At 42.7% G+C, this 20,778-nt stretch overlaps 1 long non-coding RNA gene across 1 annotated transcript; it reads right to left on the bottom strand.

The window, feature by feature from the left end:
• Window positions 1–1,660: 1,660 nt before the first annotated feature.
• On the bottom strand, window positions 1,661–6,062 carry LOC121075364. The gene is made up of 4 exons (XR_005822930.1): window positions 5,043–6,062; window positions 4,321–4,397; window positions 2,607–2,656; window positions 1,661–2,143 (listed from the first exon to the last, which is right to left on the bottom strand). It is a non-coding gene; the product is annotated as an uncharacterized LOC121075364 (long non-coding RNA).
• Between the last annotated feature and the right edge of the window lie 14,716 nt (window positions 6,063–20,778).

Below are 20,778 nucleotides of genomic sequence, written 5' to 3'. Positions count from 1 at the left end.
ACAGGCTCACAGACATACCCTTCTTCACAACAAAGCCTAATTAGCCCTCCTTGACCTATTGATTATTCTGTGACCTCTTGTAGGGCAAGAGGGAATGGCCTCAAGCTGCACTAGGGGAGGTTTAGGTTGGAATTTAGAAGAAATTTCTTCTCAGAAAGAGCAGTCAGGCATTAGAACAGGTTGCCCAGGTTGGTGGTGGAGTCACCATCCCTGGGGGTGTTTAAGGAAAGGTTGGACCTGGTGCTTAGGAACAGGGTTTGGTGGGTGATATTGGTGGCAGGGAAATGGTTGGACCAGATGAACTTGGAGGTCTTTTCCAGCCTTAATGATGTTATTCTATGATTCAGCGATGATCTTAAATGGTCATTTAATGGTATGTTAATCAGGGCTATCATTAATCCTCCTTGTAGTGGTGGTGAGCACTACCCTTCACCCTAATACCAATTCATTGGCCATGACCAGCCGCTGGCCACCGCACCACTGTCATGGTCATCGGTGCGTTGTGGCCCCACACACAGGGCCACACAGGTGGCCCTGCGTACCCTTTGATGGTTTGTCCCCAGCCGCCATGGCTGAGGCCTAGTAAAGGCCCTCTCTTTGCCCCATTTTTGTCAGCTCCATTAGATAGCTGCAAAATACATGAGCTAGAAGTAGTAGAAGTAGTAAACAACAACATTGCTTTAGGGTATTTAACACAAAATGGCCTCTCCTCCCTTTTTATTCAGGAAAAAAATTCTCCATGCGGAGGAAAAGGAAAAAAAAAAAAAAAAAAGACCACCACTGTGGCTGTAGCTGTGTCTATTTGTTTGGAGGCCTTCAGCGGCCATTTTTGATGCACCTCAGAAGCCTGAAAAACATTTTTTTTTCTTCAACTTATAATGGTAATTTGAAGGTAACCGTCCTTTCAAGGATTAATTCTAGCCAAAGCAATAACCATTATTTACCAGAGTTTGACATTTTTATCACTCATCATATTAGCAAATTTCCATTGAAAATGCTAAAATGGTTCGTCATAAGGCACATAACTGCTTTGGCTGTAAAAATGACCAACACAAGTGCCTGTACTCAAACATTAAATTATACTGTAATTAATAAAGACAGTTAAACTGTCTACTAGCAACAGCAATTTAGGTAACCACATTTGATCGGCTATAAATTGTAACTACATTAAAATTCCAGAAATATTAGCAATATGGATTACTTGATGGAAATAGGTGCTGATCACCAACACTCCTATTTTACAACGGAAGCACAGGTCATGTTGGCCACAAAACTGTGGGCGAAGATCAAGGCTGAGTACTTTTAATCTTGTGAAACAAGCAATTACAAATAGTTGCATCGATTTGTTAAAAAGCTTTAGGTGACATAAATTGTTTCCTGTTTAGCTTATTGCTCTGATACATAAATGTCACTGAGTATAATATTAATTAGGGTCACAGAACAACAAGGGTCGGGTGATATAGTGTGCAATCATGGATGTGTCAATCCTTTGTGAGCACTGGGGAAGGCAAGAAAAGCCCAGGTCTCCTCCACTGCAGTGCTCAGCTCCTAATTTTATGTGATGACAAAAGAAAGTAAAGGAAACCGTGTTTTAATATGTGAAGTAATTACTTTAGTACTAGTATAATTTTACGGTTTAGGATAAATTACAATGTTTTAATTCTCGTGCTCTTGCCACATAACATAAAAATCCACATATAGCATCAATAAAATAGAATACTGTTTATAAAGGCTTTCTGCTGCACAAGACCAACACTATTTCTCCTAGCATATGGAAACTAAGCACACATTTCAGTCTGGTGTGTGTTTCTACACTTAATATTTTTTTTAAAAACCCAAAAATGGGCTGTGCAGGTTATTTACTTAACATAAATCAAATGTATCATATACACTGTTTCTTTGGATTGGCATACAACTTAGAAAAATACAGTAAGATTCTGAAAAATCTGGAGAAAATTTATTAAATATGATTTTTACTGTAATAGAATATTAATGTAACCCAATGCTCATTTCCCATTAAGTTGATCCCTTTTTAATACACACATGCTTTTTATTATTTTGCACTCATGCGAAAATTCCACATTCAGAGAGTTTCCATCTCCTTAGGAATGTCTCTGGCAAAGGCACAGTAAGAAATCTTGAACTGAAAAAAAAATAGACAGCAAATATCGAACGATAAGATATGGCAAAGCGCTGATGAACTGAAGCAAAAGCCAATGATATAATAAAGGGTAAAAAGGCATTCAACACTGCAATGGGAACGGTAGAAACAATTTCACTTTAAATCCCTCCTTCTCGCTGCCACTGTACCACAGCACAGATGAAAATGTTTGATTTGCAACATAAAAGATTCATTAATTACCACTTGAATATTTAAAGCTATTTTGCAGACTAACAGAGGTAGATAAAGCACTGAATTAAAACCTCTAATAAAATTGTAAAAATATTTCTGCAAGTTTACCAGTGTTGCGATTCCTCCCGGTTTAGGGAGCCAGGCTTGGCTTATTACAGAATTATTTTTTTTTTCAAGTGGGTATTTGAAATAAGATGGTGCGATTGCACAGCGCTATTTGTCTCTCATTTTCAAATGTTTACCAAATACTTACTTGGAATCTCTCTCTTCACATGTGGTTACCCTTCATGGGAGAAGTAGCTTCTACAAAACAATACAATGGATTATGACTGTGTTTGCGCTATACTTTCATTTTAATACATTTCCATATACAGTAAAAACTCGTCTATGCATAAGTCTGGTATAATATTCTCTCTGATGTGAGGCAGTTGTACTTTGTGGGGGGAAAGTCAGTTTATTGTACTACAATTACCCTTATTAGACTTTAAAAAAAAAAAAAAACGAACAACAACAAAAGAAACCAACTTGGAACAGTATCCTCTTCTGCAAGGGTGGAGAACTTGAGCAAATTGCAGAAATGTGCATCATCGAGAACATCATTGTAACTGTACAGTGCCATTGTAACTGCAAACTGCACAATGCACCCTGAATTTGCACCATGGAGGCAGAGCTGTTAGTTCAGGGCTTTGTGAATCTCTTGTATTACAAAGGATCAATCGTGTATACACCCAAAAAGCATAGTGTAATTTACAAAGAAAAGAAAAAAGAAGGAAAGAAGGAAAGAAGGAAAGAAAGAAAGAAAGAAAGAAAGAAAGAAAGAAAGAAAGAAAGAAAGAAAGAAAAAGAAAGAGAAGTAAATATATAATATTTATTTGCATAACATCTGCCTGCAGGCAATGGTAATTTAGTCTAGCCTCAAAATGTTCTGAGCCCCACTTACCAGCTGATATAAATCTTGGTGGCTGAGAAGCTGAATTTGACACTTAACAATTGCAAATATTAGTTTTTACCTGTTTGCTTTCAGCTGGCAGTCAGATTTTTTTTTTTTTTTTAAACAACATTCTATTTTTAAACAAATGACTATTTGTAATCCACAACAGTACAGCGAGGGCTTGATTGCAGGATGAGGGTTGAAAGCTACAGCAACAGCTCTTTCAACAGTATGTTAACAAATGTAAGTAGAGCCAAAGTGTATGAATTTAATAAGAGAAAAACAGTTTCACTTCTTTCTCATCGTCATTAATTTATGCAGTTGGCCAATGAAATTCAAAAATGTCCAGTTGTATTTGGATATACCCTTTACACAACTGCTCATATTGTAATTACTGATTGTCCACCCCAATTAAAATGGATTTTGAAAGTATTACACTGGATTTGTGTGTGAGGTGCCTGATTTCAAACATTACTGGCCAAGAGCATCTGATGAAGCCGCTGTCCTGCAAAAGGAGCCCCGCTATGGGCTTCCTTAACCTGGACCCCACCTTCATGGGCAAACCATAACACTGAGTCTTGCCAGAAAGGAAAGGGCGTTCTCACAATAATTCAGACCTTGCCCTTTCGTATTGTTTTTGGAAAGCCCTTTTCCCCCTTTTTTTTGGTTCAATCTGCTTGTTCATTTTCGTTTGTGTTGGGCACGGTAAGAGCCTGTCCATCTGAACCACAGAGCCCACTGCGGTGCCAAGCAGATCCCGTGCAGGTGCCTTTAGCTCAGCTGAGTATCACTGCTGGTGCACTTGATGTGCTTGAAAAATGGGTTTCTCCCAGTAGATTGTAAGCATATGTGTATACATACCCAAATATGCTTTTATATATGGGAAAGAAGTTATGCTAATCAGAGCTTCTTGAAACCTGAAATGGAAGGAGCCTTAGGACTTCTGACTTCCCTGACACCACTGGGTTTAGTATAGATGGCCACGTAGTTATCAACGGGAGACGGGAGCTGGCCCCAACCTGGCAATGGCTCTTACCCATCTTTGCCTTGAGTGTTGTGAGTAGTCCTGTATACTCAATAGCAAACACGCACACCCATCCATCACAGTTTTGGCTTTGTCACATCTTCAGGCATGCAGGAGGGGAAAATTACATTCACGGGCCATGACATTTATTGAAAACAAAAATAAGGAAAATAAAAAGTTTTTATTATTTTGGCAAGGACTAGAGTTTAATTTTAATTACATGCTGAGGATTTTTTTTCCTCCTGTTTCCTAGACATAGCGGACAGACTTGTACTGTATATGATTGCACGGATAGAGCTCTGGAGAGCCTTCCAAACACATGGTGCTGATGCCTGGTGCTCACCCTTGCTATTTTTAAATGCTGCTACTTTATGCTGCATTTTCAAAGCTTCTCCCTGACACCTCATGCAGTTTGGAGCATTCTCACCTGTTTACCACACTACTGAGTGCTGGAAAATTCAAAACAAAAACATCTGATAAAAATCAAATATGATGTTGCTAACTGCAAAGTTCATTTCCCCTCAGAAGTCCTTCTTTAATTATAAAACCCGCATAACCCATTTCCTTTGGTGTGCAGAAAGGTGTGTAATTAAACTATCAGCATAATACCTTTCTACATGTAAAACCTGCACTTATGAACTTTAACTGCTGAATAAAAACTCCTATTACATGACCATTAAGTATTATGAATAAAGCAAGTCATTGTAGTACTTGATTAATTTTTATGCACTAACCATTGTGTTCAGCACAAATTTGGTTTCTGTAGGTGGCCTCTCTCCTGTCCTGGTGGCTCAGCCATCTTCTACACCAAGGTCCAAGGGTGCTCTGCAATTCTCCATGCTGCTCTTCTAGACACGGCCTGCAAAAGTCCCCAAGACTATGTGCTGTTTTGGGCGTCACTGTGGAGGAGGAACAAGTTTTGTTTTGCATTTTATAGTCTGGCTGGATGCAAGCTCAGCGGGATCAATGGTTGCTTAGTCTCACTCAGTTCAAGGCCACACTCCAATGTTTCCAAACTTTTTCTTTTCATTTTTATTTATTTTTTCTCTGTATTTGAAGTCTCATGGTAAATTGAATTGGGTTGGTATTTTTTAACTAATAAGAGAAATCTGATTTGATCTTCTTTCATGCCAATATACAAGAAGGCCCTCAGAGGAGAACCTGTCCATCTTGCTCGTGTCTGCTATGTTGTAGGAGCCCAGAAGCTTTGCCTTACGTCTGTTACCTACAGCCTTGGTCCTCACAGAAATGTGTCCTCCACACATCAGCGTCTTGCCAAGTGAAGTGGGAAGGCAAAAATAAATATCCCAACTAAAACCCACTACTCCAAAATCTCAACTGACAGCAAGATGGAGCATGCCAAGACCGAGGAGGATTATATGGCACTGGTCCTGGCTGCCGAGAAGCCTCCAGGCCTTCTCAGCGGCCAACAGGACATCTCCCATCCTACGTGCAAATGTTCAGGTCCCTGAGCCATTATTCATCAGCGCCTAGCAGCCATGTTTCCATATGCTGTGTGATGATTATATTGAGGCTGATCTTTGAAGTCTGGAGTCAGGAAGTTTAGCTCAGTTATAATCAATAGCATTTCCAGCTCTTGGAAATCTGCACTAAGCACTCAAGGCAGCCAGTCTGCATTATGTCCTTGTCATATGTATATATTTGCATGTTCATTAGCCATGTAGTAGCACAGCTGTATGTGGTTTCATTTAGCTTTTAATTATCTTCTTTGGGTTGGTGTTTTCATCTCCACCAGACTTAGCAAAAAAAAAAAAAAAAAAAAAAAGAAAATCACTTAGGCAAAATAAATGCTGCTGAGCAGATCTGGGGCAAGGAGTACTATTTCTTTGTGCATCCTACTGTTCCGTTGCAAAAGAGATGTTTGGTTCAAAAGTTCCAGCAAATTAATAATCTGTCTCTTCATTTCCCGCATCATATGCTTATCTTATTCAGGTGGCTGTGGGTGTAATTTTTCATTTGCAGCAGGTGGTTGTTTACATATTAGATAAACTCCATCCTTACAGTCCTTGGCATGAATGTTTGTATTTGCTCCAACAGCTGCTGTTCCAGTGCTCACTCGCGCACAGATCAAGGCATCCTCTTCTTTTGATGGAAATGACTCATACCTCGGATGAGCTGAAACAGAAATACCATGCTCAGCTGCAGACACCTGCACTCATGCACTGGGTTTAAAAGTTAGGATGTGGGTTCTAGCTAATTTTATCTTCTTCAGGTTCTTATACCACACCCTTTGTTTTGGTTTCTGGGAAATTTCCATTAGCAAGAACAAAACAAGGTGACTAATATCTGTGTTGTACTTTCTTCTCTTTCCTCCCACCCCTCCCCCCCCCCAAGCACAGCAAGAAAACTTATGTGATTTATTTCTTTTACTGCAATCACTTGTAACAAGGCCAGCCCTAATGCTCTCCGCTTTGTTTCACGGGGTTGCAGGGTCAGAGGTGCAAGGTTCATCTTTGGTCTGGGAAGCGCCGGGGCTATCTGCACTGATCCTGCTGCAGAGACCACAACTGGGGTGCAGGATCCTGCAGGAGCCAGGATCACAGAGCGGAGCAAACTGCACCGGAGCACCCAGTACAGCAGCTGGGGGGCAAATCTGTCAGCATGCCTGTCCCACTGCTGGCTGAACATTAAAGATTCCTAAATAAAATACAAAGACAAGAAATTGGAACTCATGGATGTACAGGCCTCTGTGTTTAGCTAATGGAGAGCATCACTGGCCTTCACTGGGGAAGTATGAAGCCTGACTCTTTGGTTTGCTGATCAGCTTGGTCTCGTCAAAAGAGCCCTTAGCTGGTAGAAAATAGAGTTTACAGCCTCTCACTGTTGAGCATGTGTTTGACAGGGGAGCTACAACTCGATCTGCCCGGTTCTTTCAGCGGTAATGACTGGCATTTTATTGTCTTTTTTTTTTTTTTTCCTTCTTTGTCCAAGGAATGGAGCACATTCAGTGCTGATGTGAGAAGGCTCAGCTTAACTGGAGCCAGTGTTGTTTTCCTGTTACACCAGTGGTTTATTGGGGGAAGAAATCCCAAGTGTCTATTGGGGAATCGGTGACAGGCTGCCTGGAGCAGATGGTGTCTTAGCTAGGGGCGATAATTGTTCATGAATTGGACTCCTCTGCATCACCTTCCTTGTACAGACCCGGAGTAATGGCTGAGCAAGCCTGGCCTGCTCTGCTTGCCGTTGCGGGAGCTCTCCTGTAGCGGGGGAAATATATATTTTTATAGTTTGCTTACCTTGACACTTCAAACATTTTCCCAGCAAGCTGAAGGTGTAATTAAATGACATGCCAGATGCCAGTGTGCGCTATATTATACCACCTCTCAGCTGGGCTAGCAAAAAGGAATGAATGGAGCCTTAAGACAGCTCTCCTATAGATACTTATTATCTCTTTTCAATAAAGAATGGGTAAGGTTGAGCAGAATGTCAGTAAACCTGCAATTTTCTAGCCTTTTGGTTACCTCTGCTCTTCTGATCCACCGGTGAAGTGAAGTTTTGTTGTACTTTTTGTTCTGTCAATTGTGGCATCTCTCCAAGAAGGCAGCAGGTTCCCGTGTCACATATGCATATTTATGATAAGGTATGTTCTGATTTTCCTGTTGTGCCTCAGAGCAGGGGTGCCGGGCCTTTGAGGCGGGTCTGCAGCACGGCCTCTTTAGGGCAGCAAAGTTCGGGGGCGCTGTGTTCTCTAAAAGAGAACCGCAGGCTGAAAGCAAAGCTTGCTGGGAACAAGACAGCAGGCCTTCATAACTTTAGGAGATTAAATAATTTTTATAACTTTAATAGCAGGATTTCTAGAACATATTTACTTACCTCATTGTATCTGCTACCTCAGAAGATGGATCTGGTGTATCTCTTGGCTGTTGCACTCAGGTTTTAGCGCTGGATTTCCAGCTTTCAGGACACCAGCCCAGTTCTCGGGGAGACAAGACGTTGGCTGTCACAAGACAAACTTGCCAGTGAGATTAATTTACTTACTTGGAAGTGGAAATGTTATTTTAATAATGCAGCCAGCACGGGAATGGAGGTGTTGGCCTGAGCAGGGGTTGCTGCAGCATCCTGTGCTCCCCTCGGCTGCGAGGTGTGCTCAGCGCAGGGGGAGGCCACTGACCCTGGCAGGGAAAGGACAGCAGGGGAAGGGCTGTCTTCTGCCATCCTTTGGAAAACCCACACCTTGACAGGTCTTAGTCTTGGTATTTGTGTTTATCAGGAGCATGGGAGCGATGCTGTTTTAGTACAAGAGTTTTTTTAACAAGTCGATGACTTCTCACCATCTGCAGAGCCACTGGCAGCAGCAGGCCCAGGCTCGAGCTGAGCTAGGCCTTTGCGGGATGAGATGTTTCATTTGTCAGAAGAAAGCAACACCCTGAAACTTTCACACACTGTCCATTCAGTATGTGCAGGGCACTTCTTTCAGAAGTGAGGCGTGCTCGTAATTAAAGATTAATTTACTAGCACTAAAACCAAAGCTTTCCCCAAAGTCTACTGTCACCAGACATGCTCCCTTTCAGTGACACTTGCATTTCCAATTGGGACTGCTTATTACCAGAAAGTCTCTGCAGCTGAAATTCAATTTTATATATTTGCTGGTTGTCCTCTTAAAATAATACTCTGCAACTGATATTACCTAGCCTTGCTTGCGATGTGTGTGTGCCTGTGAGTGGGCATAATTTCATCTTACCAGGTGGGCAGGAGCATATGCATGCGAGGGAAACCACTACGTACATCAAGAAAGTGGCTTGTCAGTGAGAAATGTGGTGAAGCTCAGCCTGTATAGAGAAGCCAGACGAGTAGAGCAGCAAGATCAGAAATTGAAAAGTCCTCATGTCAGTTTTTGTACTGCAGTTAATGTCTTCTGTGTTCTCACAAACTATTTCTGCTTTGGAAGATAATTTCAGACTCCTACCAATCTTAACCGAGATGGGAATCACTTTCCTTCTCTAATTTACTGATTGATTTTTTTTTTCTTCTGTTGTCCTTGAAGAACTTATATCAAGAAATCTCTTCAACGCATTATAGCATACCTTTTAGTCCCCTGGTCATCAGAAATTGAAAGTGGGCTGCTCTGTCATGGCACTCCTCATCCCTGTACGTCCTGCTTCAGTGCAGAGATCAAAACCCCAGCGAGCAAAGTCCTGTACACATGCTGTGAGAGATACAGTGCCTGCCAGGAGAGCTTACTGCTGGAATAGGCAGGAGAGAAAGGAAATATTATTATTCCTCCTTAACAGATGGGAAACGAAGGCACAGAGAGTTGAAGAGGCTTGCCAAAAGTCAGACAGAAACCTGAAAACAGCCGGAGTCTGCTGAGACTCAGGCCAGTGCCTTAATCATTTGTCTCTTCATAGATTTTATTTCTGCAGTTAATTGAGTTATTCACTAGGACAGACTATGAAACTTCTGCCTCTAACCATTGCACTGGTGCTCCTGTATCCTTTTCTATCCAACCTGTAATTCCTTTCCATTTTCTCCCATACATGTGGAGCAGCCTCCCTCGTCCTCCTGCTGCTTAGGAAGGTGCTCTGCAAAGCTCTTCCAGCACTTGTGCTCATCATCCCTGACCTTCCCCACAAATAATTCCTCTTGTTCTTTTCTAACCTCAATCCAATCTGCCCACAGCCTTGTGCTAATTAATATTTAGTGTAGAAATCACCATAGATATCTGCTGAGCCTTCATGTGGCTGCTGTGAACGACTCTCAAATTGAGGTGCTCGATCCCCTGGGAAGGAAGAATTTGTGGGGACCACCGCAGTCCCACCCCGTGTTCATCCAGCCCAGTCTGTCCCAGCCTGGCCACAAGCCCCTTCATGCTGCTCTGTTCTGGAGAAGTTCATGGAGTAAGCAAAGAGCTTATGCAAATCCTCTGCTATCTGTCACAAAATGGAGTTCTTCATACTTCAGAAATGATGGGAGAAACAATCTATCGATATTCCGTAATGAGCACAAATGCCCTTTATAAATTGTTTCCCTTTTATTGACTCTAAAGCAAATGTAGCCGTGAATGCTGTACATTAATACATTTTATACCTTCTAATGGTTTGATGGCCTCATATATCCAGTAACGCTGAGAATAATCATTAGATTGTAAGGAGTGCAAAATATGTTTTATCACTTGAAAATGGAATTCCTTCTTGAAAGGTAAAACCAGTGGTAGATCATTGATTTGAAAGGTCAGGGTTAAAAAGCTTATTAACGACTGGGTTAAGCTCTAGTAAAATTCTTTGTTTTACTCAGCTGTATGAAGCATTTAGCTAAGTGAGACTCTTCATTAGGACATTAGTGCTTTTATACTAGCTGTGTAAGGTAAAAATCAGTAATTTCCAGCTTATATTCAGGAAAATGCATTCCAAGTAGCACCGACTACTCCAAATATCACCGGGTGAAACGTGGCTGTGGGCATGACAGAAAGTGATGGCTGCCAAGTCCATAATCCCTGCCTCCAGTGCTCTGCTGGGGCCCCTGAGCAGGCGTTGAGCAGGCAGATATATCACCCAGTGCAGGAGACCGCTTGGTAGAAATACTAGCGTGGGTCCCAGAAGCCATATAGTTATGTCAGGATGCCACAGCACTCAGTTAATTAGCCCCAACTCCCTACAGGGCTTTAGATTAGCTGAAATACCGGGTTTCGTGGGGATGCAATGCTTCTTGCTTCTGAGCCAGGGGGTTTCTAAGGGAGGAATATGTGCGTGGCCCTCCCCACAGATCCCGAGCAGACGCCTGAGTCACAGCACATCGAGAAAGGCTCCGTATTGTGGGGATGCCAATGGCACCAACACGTGCCCCAATATTGCCTCCCATCCATCCCAGCACCACGGGAGCAGAAGGCCCAGAAGCGAGGCAGGAGTGGGGCCATTGCGTGAGCTGTTGCCCACTGGGAATGACGGGATTTGCTTGAAGTCACATAAATTTGGGCTAGGGGCAACCTGTACAAGCTGGAAGAGCAACTACGTGCTGTCCTTTCAGGCCAAGCTGTGCTGGTGAACCTGGAAGAAGGAGTAAATGTATGAATTGCTTCATGAAAGCACAAACTGTCTCAAGGCATCATGTTATCTCAAGGCAAACATGGACATGAGTGTTCAAACCATGTAAAAGTAAGAAATATGCTTACCCAGCAGCACGCTGCGCTGACCCTGCTGACTTGCCATAAAGAAAGAGCAGAAATCATTTGAAATTGTTGCTTGTGAGGGGGTTTCTTTCTTTCGCAGTCATTGTCTCTATTCATGGCACAGTTCCAACACAGCTCTTGGGCTGGTGGAGCTCATGCACCCAGGGCACAGCAGCACCGAAGCCATGACTTATCCTAGAGAAGGATCAGGAAATTACTTATCTTCCTCATCCCAGCTCACCCTGTTCTCCCCTTTCCTCATCTTTGTACACCACTGGGGGGGTGGAAGGGGAAGAATGGAAATCTTCTGGAAAATTCCCAAACATTTTGTTTAATTGGGAAGATGCACAGAGATACGAGCCTGTCTTCCAGAAGTCGCTTGTGTTGCTAGAAGTGCATGGCTGGGGAGGGAGATGGGCTGTCGTCAGTGTCTGAGATGGACTTTCCTTGCTGTCTGGATGAGACATGAAGAAGAGATAAGAGGCCAGCCCTGGCACTCTGCTCTTCGCTGCTGCATTTTGCTTTAGTGCGCCCTGAAGAGCCTGGACGTGATGCTGTAGCACGGAAAGGAGGGACCAGCCTCCTAAATTTAGCACGGCTGTAAACAAGAGCAGATATTTTAATCCTGCACCGCCAAGCAACTGCTGGTAAAGACAACGAGACCATGTCAGAAGTGATGTAAAATAATTTCAGACAGCTAAGCTTTATTATTTTACTGACGTAAGTAATGGTTGTTTTGTTAACAAAATGCATTGCAGGAGAAGTAAAACTGCCTCTCCATCAGCCCGGCAAGCTGCAGCATGGCAGGACAGGCAGCACTGGCACCGTGTTCCTGAAGTTGCAGACTCGAATACCAGGGGAAAAAACAGCTGTGTGTCACACAGGCACTGCTGCGTGCTGGTCGTCACCTCGGGGCACTTCCCTCTGTGTGATGCTGAAAGCTTCTCCCATTCCTCAGTCCCTCTGTGCTCGGCTGTGTGCTAGCTTTTTTAAACTTTATTTATTTTTAGCACTTGGAAAAATGCATGCTGTTTTCAAAAAGATCCTTAATGTTTGTCTACAGAATCTGCTACCTGTCGCTAACAAAAAAGAGCACCTAAAACTCTGCTGTGCTGTATTAACAAGTCTTTTTAATGTTTTTAATGGAACAAAATAACAATACAGACTATAATACCTATAGCATGTGCTTGGTGCGGTATAATTGCTCTGGGATACTCAACCCCTTTCATATGAAGCAGCCATACCAACCCAACCATCGGAACAACTTTAATATTTTACAGTGAAATTAAATCGCAGATTAAACCAGATGGTTTGAACATTTCATTGCAAGTCGTGGCGCTTATTTGCTGACCATTGGCTGGTATATGTAAACACATAAAAAGCAAAAGAGCCCTTGGACACAAACCATACTCTCTCTTAGTTTTTCATTCATGGTTACAGTGTGGTTATGAACGTTATGGATCCAGACAGAGTCTTTAACGGTGCTGAATTCAATTTACTTTTACCGATGAAAGGAGGAGGTCATGGAAAGTGCAAAATGGGTGGGAAGAACACAGGGGTTTCGTTACCTGTCCTGCCAAGGCGTTGCAGCTCACAGCTTGGTGTGAATGCACTGCTTCTCACAGGAGCTCAGCACCAGCATCCCTGATGCTGCTGACCCGCACCTTCATCCATCGGTGGTGCCTTGTGGCTGCAGACAGGGTACTGTGCTCCACTCTGTCCTCACTGCTGACTTTGGATGCCTCTCGCTCACCTGCCTGGCTTGAAAACCCTTTAAAGCAGCTTAAGCCATAGGTTGCTGGTGCTTCTCCATGCCTCTGTTTGCTTATCTGGCCACAGGGAGCAGGACCTGTTGCATACAGAGGCAGAGAGGATTAATTAAATGTTTGCAAAGTACTTTGAGGCCACTGGATTAAAAAAAAATTGCTGCTTAACTGCAAAGTGTGAACATCTGGAGCAAGGAAGAAAACTGTTGTTGAGCAATACAATCCAGGTGTGTGTGTGCTTTGGTAAACTGAAGGGGCTGAGGACAGCCCAGATTCCCAGGGTGCCCAGCCACAGGGAGCACAGTCCTGTCTGCATGGTGAGGACAAGCTGGGAGCTCGCAAGGTGTGATGGAGAGGGTAACACCATCAGCCTGTTAGACAAACTGTCCTCACTGAGTTAACTCTGCCTTCAGTGGAATTAAATACAGCCCCCACAATTACAGGAAGTATGTCCCCACGCTGCTGATGTACCAGCTGCACTCGGCGACGTTGCCCCGGGTATTTCATTTTTCAGATATTGTCAAACAAACAGAATTCTACTCTAAAAATAATTACGAACAAATCCATAAACATATTCAGCTTTGGCAGCACTGAAATGAATAGGTGTTTCTTAAAAGTGCAACTGCTGTGGCTTCAGACATTTCCTATGCCAGTCAGTGGTGGGTTAGGGGCTTCAGGGAGACGTAAGAGGCAGCACAGCGAGCCAAGGGTATTCTGCTTTGCCTCTGCTTCACGATGCAATAACATCATGAAGCTGTATTAGCACCCAGGGAGAACACAGTACCTGTGTTACTGCCTCATGTATGGATCAAGGAAGAGAACGCTTTCCCTTTGCTGTTGGTGTGTCCAGCAATCCAGTCAGCAGCTCTGTCCCCAGGAGTCGTGTCTGAATGAGCTTGTGCTCATGGAGCCTAAAGAACTGGAAAATAAAGTTAGGTTTTCATAGCTATTGTGAAAAAATATATATATAATCTAAAGCTATGGTGCTAAGAGCCTTGTCAAGCTCTTGCTGAGCAGCAAGGAAATGGAGAGAAAGGTTCTGGGAATGGATATGCTCAGCAAAGCAAACGCACAGAAAGCACCACAAAAGGCAGAGCTCCCCGTGCTTCTTGTGGGGTTAGGGTTGGACCAGCTCTCCCCGCTGCCAGGGCAGCAGCTCCGTTTCTAGACTGGTACACCACTGGGCTTGCTGGGAGCCCAGGCTACAGTACTGCCAGCTGCTGCACGGTTGCAGATCTAGTCCATATTACTGCGAACCCCTTAGAAATAATGGGTATTAATAATAAAAGGCCTCATTTTCCACACTGGGGCTCACATCTTGAAACGACAATGTGCAAAGACATGCTCACAGGTGTCCACATCTGCTTCACAATTTAAGCCTTAAACCCTGTTCCTACAAGGGCATTAAGAAAATGAGCATCCAAAGAGGAAAGTGCAGGGGAAGGCATTAGACAGAGTGAATCGCCTCTCTGTGACGCTGTTCTTTCAGGATCATAGCTACATCTTCAGACACATAATCCTTGATCATTGTGAGTTAGAGCTATCATGCAGAAGAGTTTGCTAATATAATAGCATATTGTTGACAACAAACTAGAAGAGATATTTTTAAAAATATCTTACAATGCATGCTTAAAAGTGTAAAAAAAGAAGAAGAAAAAAAAAAAAAGAACTGTATTTTAAAAATCAGTATTTATCAATAGTCCTGGCTATAACTGAGGATTCACAGCATGAATGCTGAAAGAATGGAGACAGCATTGTAATGAAAAAAGCGTATCCATCATCAACAATACAATACTTACTCTGACCTAAGGTCAGGTTTGTACAGTTACACCAGATGTTAGATTTCAGCCGGTCTTTGAAATGAAGGAACACAATGGTTACTATTCCTGTAGTGTTGTGGATTTCATTAAACAACAGGTTTATCTTTCAGCTTTAAAATGTAGAGCAAGATTAGAATATTCCAACATTTAGGTTACAGAAGGAGCCGGTAAGCATAATGTAAAGCAGGGCTGGTGGTATAAGACTTGCTGTTTTGAATGCAACAGCCAGCTCTGTCTGGTGGCAAAATTCAGAGCCAGTAATGCAAAGGGTGCAAGAAGTACATACAGTAGACAGCTGTAAAAGTGGAGGTGTTTCTAAAGCAGCCCCAGAGAGGGTGTGCTGGCCCCAGGGGCACGCGCTGCCCCACGGCACTGGCGAGAGCAGGCGCCTGTGTGAACAGGGCTCGCTCCTCTCTGTGCCACAGCTTTTTCCTCTTCTACCTTCTCAAGTGATAGCAGAGGAGTGGGGCCATCATTAGAGGTGCCTAGCTTAGAAGGAGGTTGCAAATGCTTAGGATTTCCTTTGGTGACCCCCTCTGAGCTAGGCTGCTACAGCCCCAGCTGCTCCCCTCACCTCTGGGCTCAGCCTATTCCTCCACATGGGAGACGTCCCCTTGCAATACTGGCCCCTCTTTTGCCTTATTTGTTTAAGCTCTCTTAGCAGTAACTGTATTTATACATATATAGTAATTTAGATATTTATTATATATATTATATAGTATATGTTATGTATTAGATGTTATATATATATATACTCACACGAAACCTTAAAAAGAAAAATGCCACTCTAAAGTTATATTCTCACTCATTAATAATAATCAGGAATACTTAATTCCCAGATTAAATAGAAGAGGCAAAAGACAGACTTGTGGCAGTTATGAAGAAGCCTTTCATTTATCTTGTCCTCTGTTTTCTTCATCTTACTTTTTTTTTTTATTTTGTAAACAATTTCTGTTTGGGATAAAGCGGGTAAGGAGAGGAGCAAGGTACATGTTCTGAATTATTTCATTAAAAATTAAAGCTGTATAAAAGTGTACACATTTCATTAACTTCGCATTGCACGCTTTGCAAATATTCTAAGGGATGCTAATCTCCTGGCTTTAATTAGATTGAAGGTCTCTTGCAAAGGCTATCATTTTAATATAAAATGAGTGATCTTTTAAGCTTTGTGAATTAGAAAACAGGAACTCCCATTTTAGATCAACAGTTACAGAGTGAAACAATAGAGTTTGCGATTTTTGCAAAAAAGTTAAGGTTTTTGCCCTACCTAGTGTGCACTTTCAAAAGCCAGGCAGTGCAAATATTCACCTCCATCCAGGGATGTGTTGCATACACGTGCGCGCACACACGCACCCACTGACAGCCAACACCTCATTTACACTGTGCACAGCGCGCCTCCATCCTAATTCCACCCCAGTCCTTCCACAACATCAGGGCGGCACGTGGGCCCCATCTTTCCTGCACTGATACTTTCTGTGTGACCTTAGGTGAGATAAATTGCAGTAAATATAGCCCAGAGTGACCCAAAAATGGAGTTGTGGAGGGGAGAGGAGCGGGGCCAAGCCTGGAGCCGGATGTCCTGCAGCTCAAACACCGCAGGGGTGGCGGGGGCACTTATGGGAGAGGTATTGCAGCCATCCCCGTCCAGTACCAACCACCTCTTCCCCACCAAGGACTGCACTGAACTCCTTTAAATCTGCAGTTTTTTTCTGCCCCCTGTTCTCCTGCTATTATCCCCTGCCAGGAGGCGAATCTTTATATTTCTGACCGAGATCCAATCTTCTTTCCCTTATCAAACATAATAGAAAATGCTGTAGTTACAGAATAACAAACTCACCTCCTGGATAAACGTCAATCTATTTTTAAGTGAGGGATCAGCTCCGGAGCTGCCCGTGATAACATATCACTTCATGCCAACATGGTGCCCCTTCATTTCTTGTTTGACTCGCCGCCAGCCCTGTGCGAGCTGAGAGTGTGCCGACATTGCCTTGAACGTCGCCCCTTTTTCCTCTTCTAGCTGGCTCCCATCCGTGTGCAAAGGGCCTGATCCTACACGAGCCGAGGCTCCCACACGGCATGCAGTGCTTCTCTTGATAGTATGGGCAAGGCTTGTGCTGCACTGCTCACATCTGCTGTGCTCAGCCCACGTTTTGCACCTCCTTGGAAGAAGTCCCTGCAGCCACGGGGGCTTCTTGTGTCCCAAAGCACGACAGCACCAAGCATCAGAGCCTACTTTGTCCTGTGCCAGCTGTGCCCCTCCACAAAGTGGGTTACTGAAGCACGGGGGTGAGTTTTATTTCCCTTTCAGCACATCACCTGGGTACCAATTTTATACTAATCACATGGACAGTTGTGGTCGTTAGCCTAACTGTAGCAGTATCCCCAATTTAAGTACTTGGATACTCCTGGGTTTCTGTGTTAAGTGTTTTTCTTCCAGAGTCTTAGTCAGTTAACTTTCTTTCAAAAAATTGCCTGTATAGCAGTTAAATTCTGCCTTGAGCATTTTGCTGTTGGACTTTTGGACGCATAAGCTACTTTCAAACTCTCTAACTATGTCTTTTGAGGATCAGATTTTGGAGGCAGCAGTATAGAAATGCTTTACAGTCAGACACAGGGCAGGCTGCTTTATGGAATATGAGTGCAGAAAGGGACTTGTAAAAGCCCTCTTTTTTTTTCCGTACTTGTGGGGAAAAGACCTCCAAAACCATTGCTGGCATTGGATCCCATTTGAACAGCACTCAATTAAATAACGATTATTTTTTTTTTTGTTTCAGTTGGTCATTCATGCTAATTTGGTGTACAGGCTCTTCAAAATGAAGAGGGCTAAGCTCCAAGTTTAAATTTAATTAATCAATAATTGTCATTTTTAAACAATTCTGATTTATACAAAATTGACCTCTAGAAGAAGAAATGACTCCATTAACGTCTGTGCTCAGCTCTCTGCTGCAGCAGCTCTTTCCACTGACAGTCTTTCTGGGCAAGTTTCCTTTAAGAGAACAAAATCCTCAACTTCATTTCTCCAGTTCCCTAATTTTGATTCAGAGCCACATCTTTGTTTAAAGGTTTATGTAGATAAACCTCAATTTTGTCAATCTCAATTTTGTATAAGAAGCAGGATCAACTTCTAATTTCCAATGTTAAATCCTACACTCTGGTTTCCACTGCAATATCCTCAAGATGACTATTCCAGGTTAGATCCCATGCTGGGCTCAACATTTAGAATAAACTAAAGTAACAGTAACTTCATTTACTCATTAAGACCACGGGCTTGTTCTGAAACTCTCTGATACAGAGTGAGCTCTGTGAGTTCAGGAGAACACAGACAACGGCAGGGACAATAACAATGACATTTGGGGCTGCCCGAAATACAAATCCACTGCTTTCCTATTGCTTAAGGACACATGCAATAATACAAGTAATCGTTTGTGAAAGTTGGTACATGAATGAGGTATGAATGATCTTCCCACAGAGTGCTCAGCTGCTGCCATAATGGCTTGCTGTTTTAAGCTCCTAGCGAGAGGAAAAAAATAATTGGCCAACATATTTTCTTAGGTACAGTATCTGTCTTATGTTTTCCTGATGCTGCTGTAATAAATGCTACCAAAAGAGCACCAGAGCCTTAGTACAGCCTTGGGGCTGCTGTGGTGCCAGGATGCTGCCGCTTGTTTCCTGCAAGCACTGCTGGAAGACAAATAATAAAGTAAGTGAGATATGCAAGTGTTATTAACATGTAATTAAGAAGTGGTCATCAGAAGTGGTCATTCTGGGATAAAGCTACAGCCCACCTTGTCCATTTGTCTCTTGTTTTTGGTCCCTTTGAGAAGGCAGGGCACATGCATAACTCTGCTTAGGCTACGCACCCACTCACAGCCAGCCAGAGCTTCCTGCATCTCACTCTGCTCTTGTTAGGTTGACCTAACCAACACTTTCCCTGTACGTGCTCTGACAGGTGCTGTATTTGAACAAATTTTAAGACAGCATATTAACTCCGGCGGCTTCAGACCACCGAGGCAGGTGTGCGAGTCCGCATCTCCCGTATAAACACTCCTGACTCTCATCTGCTTTGATCAGTATCATTCACTTCTGTGATCCTTGCTCTTTTCCAGCGTTGTGACAAATTTTTGGCTCCATGTCAACATAAATGTGTCATTGGCTATAATGGTGCTTGAGATGGGCCAGTTCATCTCAGTATCATACCCTGGCAGTTCAGAAATGATCTGAGGATGCTGTGAACGCTTTCAAAACGTGCGTATCAAATCCTCTGTCGGACTCCAAATTTCTGAGCATCTCCTCACCATGGGTTTTTATGATCTGGAACGCATGGGTATGTTTCTGCGACCACTGAGCAGAATGGAATGGGATGAAGCTACAGCACACTCCGACACTTTCCTCCTCACACTTTCACTTCAAAAACTCTCTTCTTTAACCATTGGGCTAGAATTGAAGAAAGTTTGTGGCATTACTCAGGCCAATGTAGTAGAAAATTTGTATCATTCTTAAACGAGGAAAATTGCCAAGGAACAGGGCTGGCATTAGACCGGTTACAACATCTTGGAATTTGACCCACAGTCAATGGGACTGTTGGATATACAGTGTTTGTGCTACTTTTTTTTTCTGTTTTTTTTTTTTTTTTTTTTTTCCCTTTTATTCTTCATATGTATTTAAGTAGAGAATTTAGGGACCAGCTCCATAGCTTAGCTCCATCAGCTGTAATAGCACCATTCTTACCTCCATCAGACGAAGTTCTGCCTTTAGATTTCAGAGGGTATAAGAAAATTCACCAGAATAACCTTAGACTACACAGTTTACTGATTCTCCAATGTTTTCAAATTCCTGTTGCCCCAGGCTATTACCTCAATCTACTTTTTTCTTAGTGACTGGTTGACATCTTAGACACTTAGAACAAAGAGCGTTGGTATGATCTGCGTTTAAAGCAGCATGTTCTGGAAGTCACGCCTGCACTTATGTGATGGCTAACATCCTGCTCTTTGGAAATAAAGAGTATTTTAATCTGTTTCAATGCTGCAGAGAGGTTTTTCTTTCTTCTTTAGAGACAACTGTAACATGCAAATACCCTAGTGCTTAGAGAATATACAGAAGTGTGTGTCTATACACATGCAACCTAATCATTAGGATCATTTTCAAACCATATGCTCCAACTCATAAATAAAGTTTATTAACATTGAACTATTGATCAAAATCGGGGATCCCAGCATCATCTCTTTCTCTGTAGGCTGCTACCTCCACCAAGGCTTATAAGTTAACATTTGAATTGGAATTAGCTCTTGTAATTACATTCATATTAATAGAATTATAAGGCAAATTTTCTTCTGAGTTTTATCTTCAAGTGATAAACTGAATTGTCACTTCAATCTATTGCGCTTGCACAGAGATTTACTATATGTGAATCGCGAAGTAATTTTGAGATTGAAACTTGGGCAATTCTCAGGACAGACCGAGAGCACAGGAAAGATTTGTCTGCTCTCAGGTGTCTGTACCCCACAAAGATTTCCTTTCCCAGACCCTCATTGGCTGCTCTTATTAGCCCTTTCTGTAACCCAGCCCTTGCATTAACTACTTCGTGTGTACAGAAATGTTTATACCTCTTGGGTTTGAACCTCCTTTAGTTTCTGCTCCTTTCTCTTTCTTGGAGCCTGTCCATTTGTTCCTGTATTTGACACTAGTTTTCTGACATCTCTTCTAGCTATTCCCCTTAGAATCGTATATAAAATAATGATGTCCACCCTGAGCTTTCCTC

This window comes from Cygnus olor, chromosome 10 (genome assembly GCF_009769625.2).
Source record: "Cygnus olor isolate bCygOlo1 chromosome 10, bCygOlo1.pri.v2, whole genome shotgun sequence".
Classification (NCBI taxonomy): Eukaryota; Metazoa; Chordata; class Aves; order Anseriformes; family Anatidae; genus Cygnus; species Cygnus olor.
This window is presented reverse-complemented; position numbering and strand designations above follow the sequence as displayed.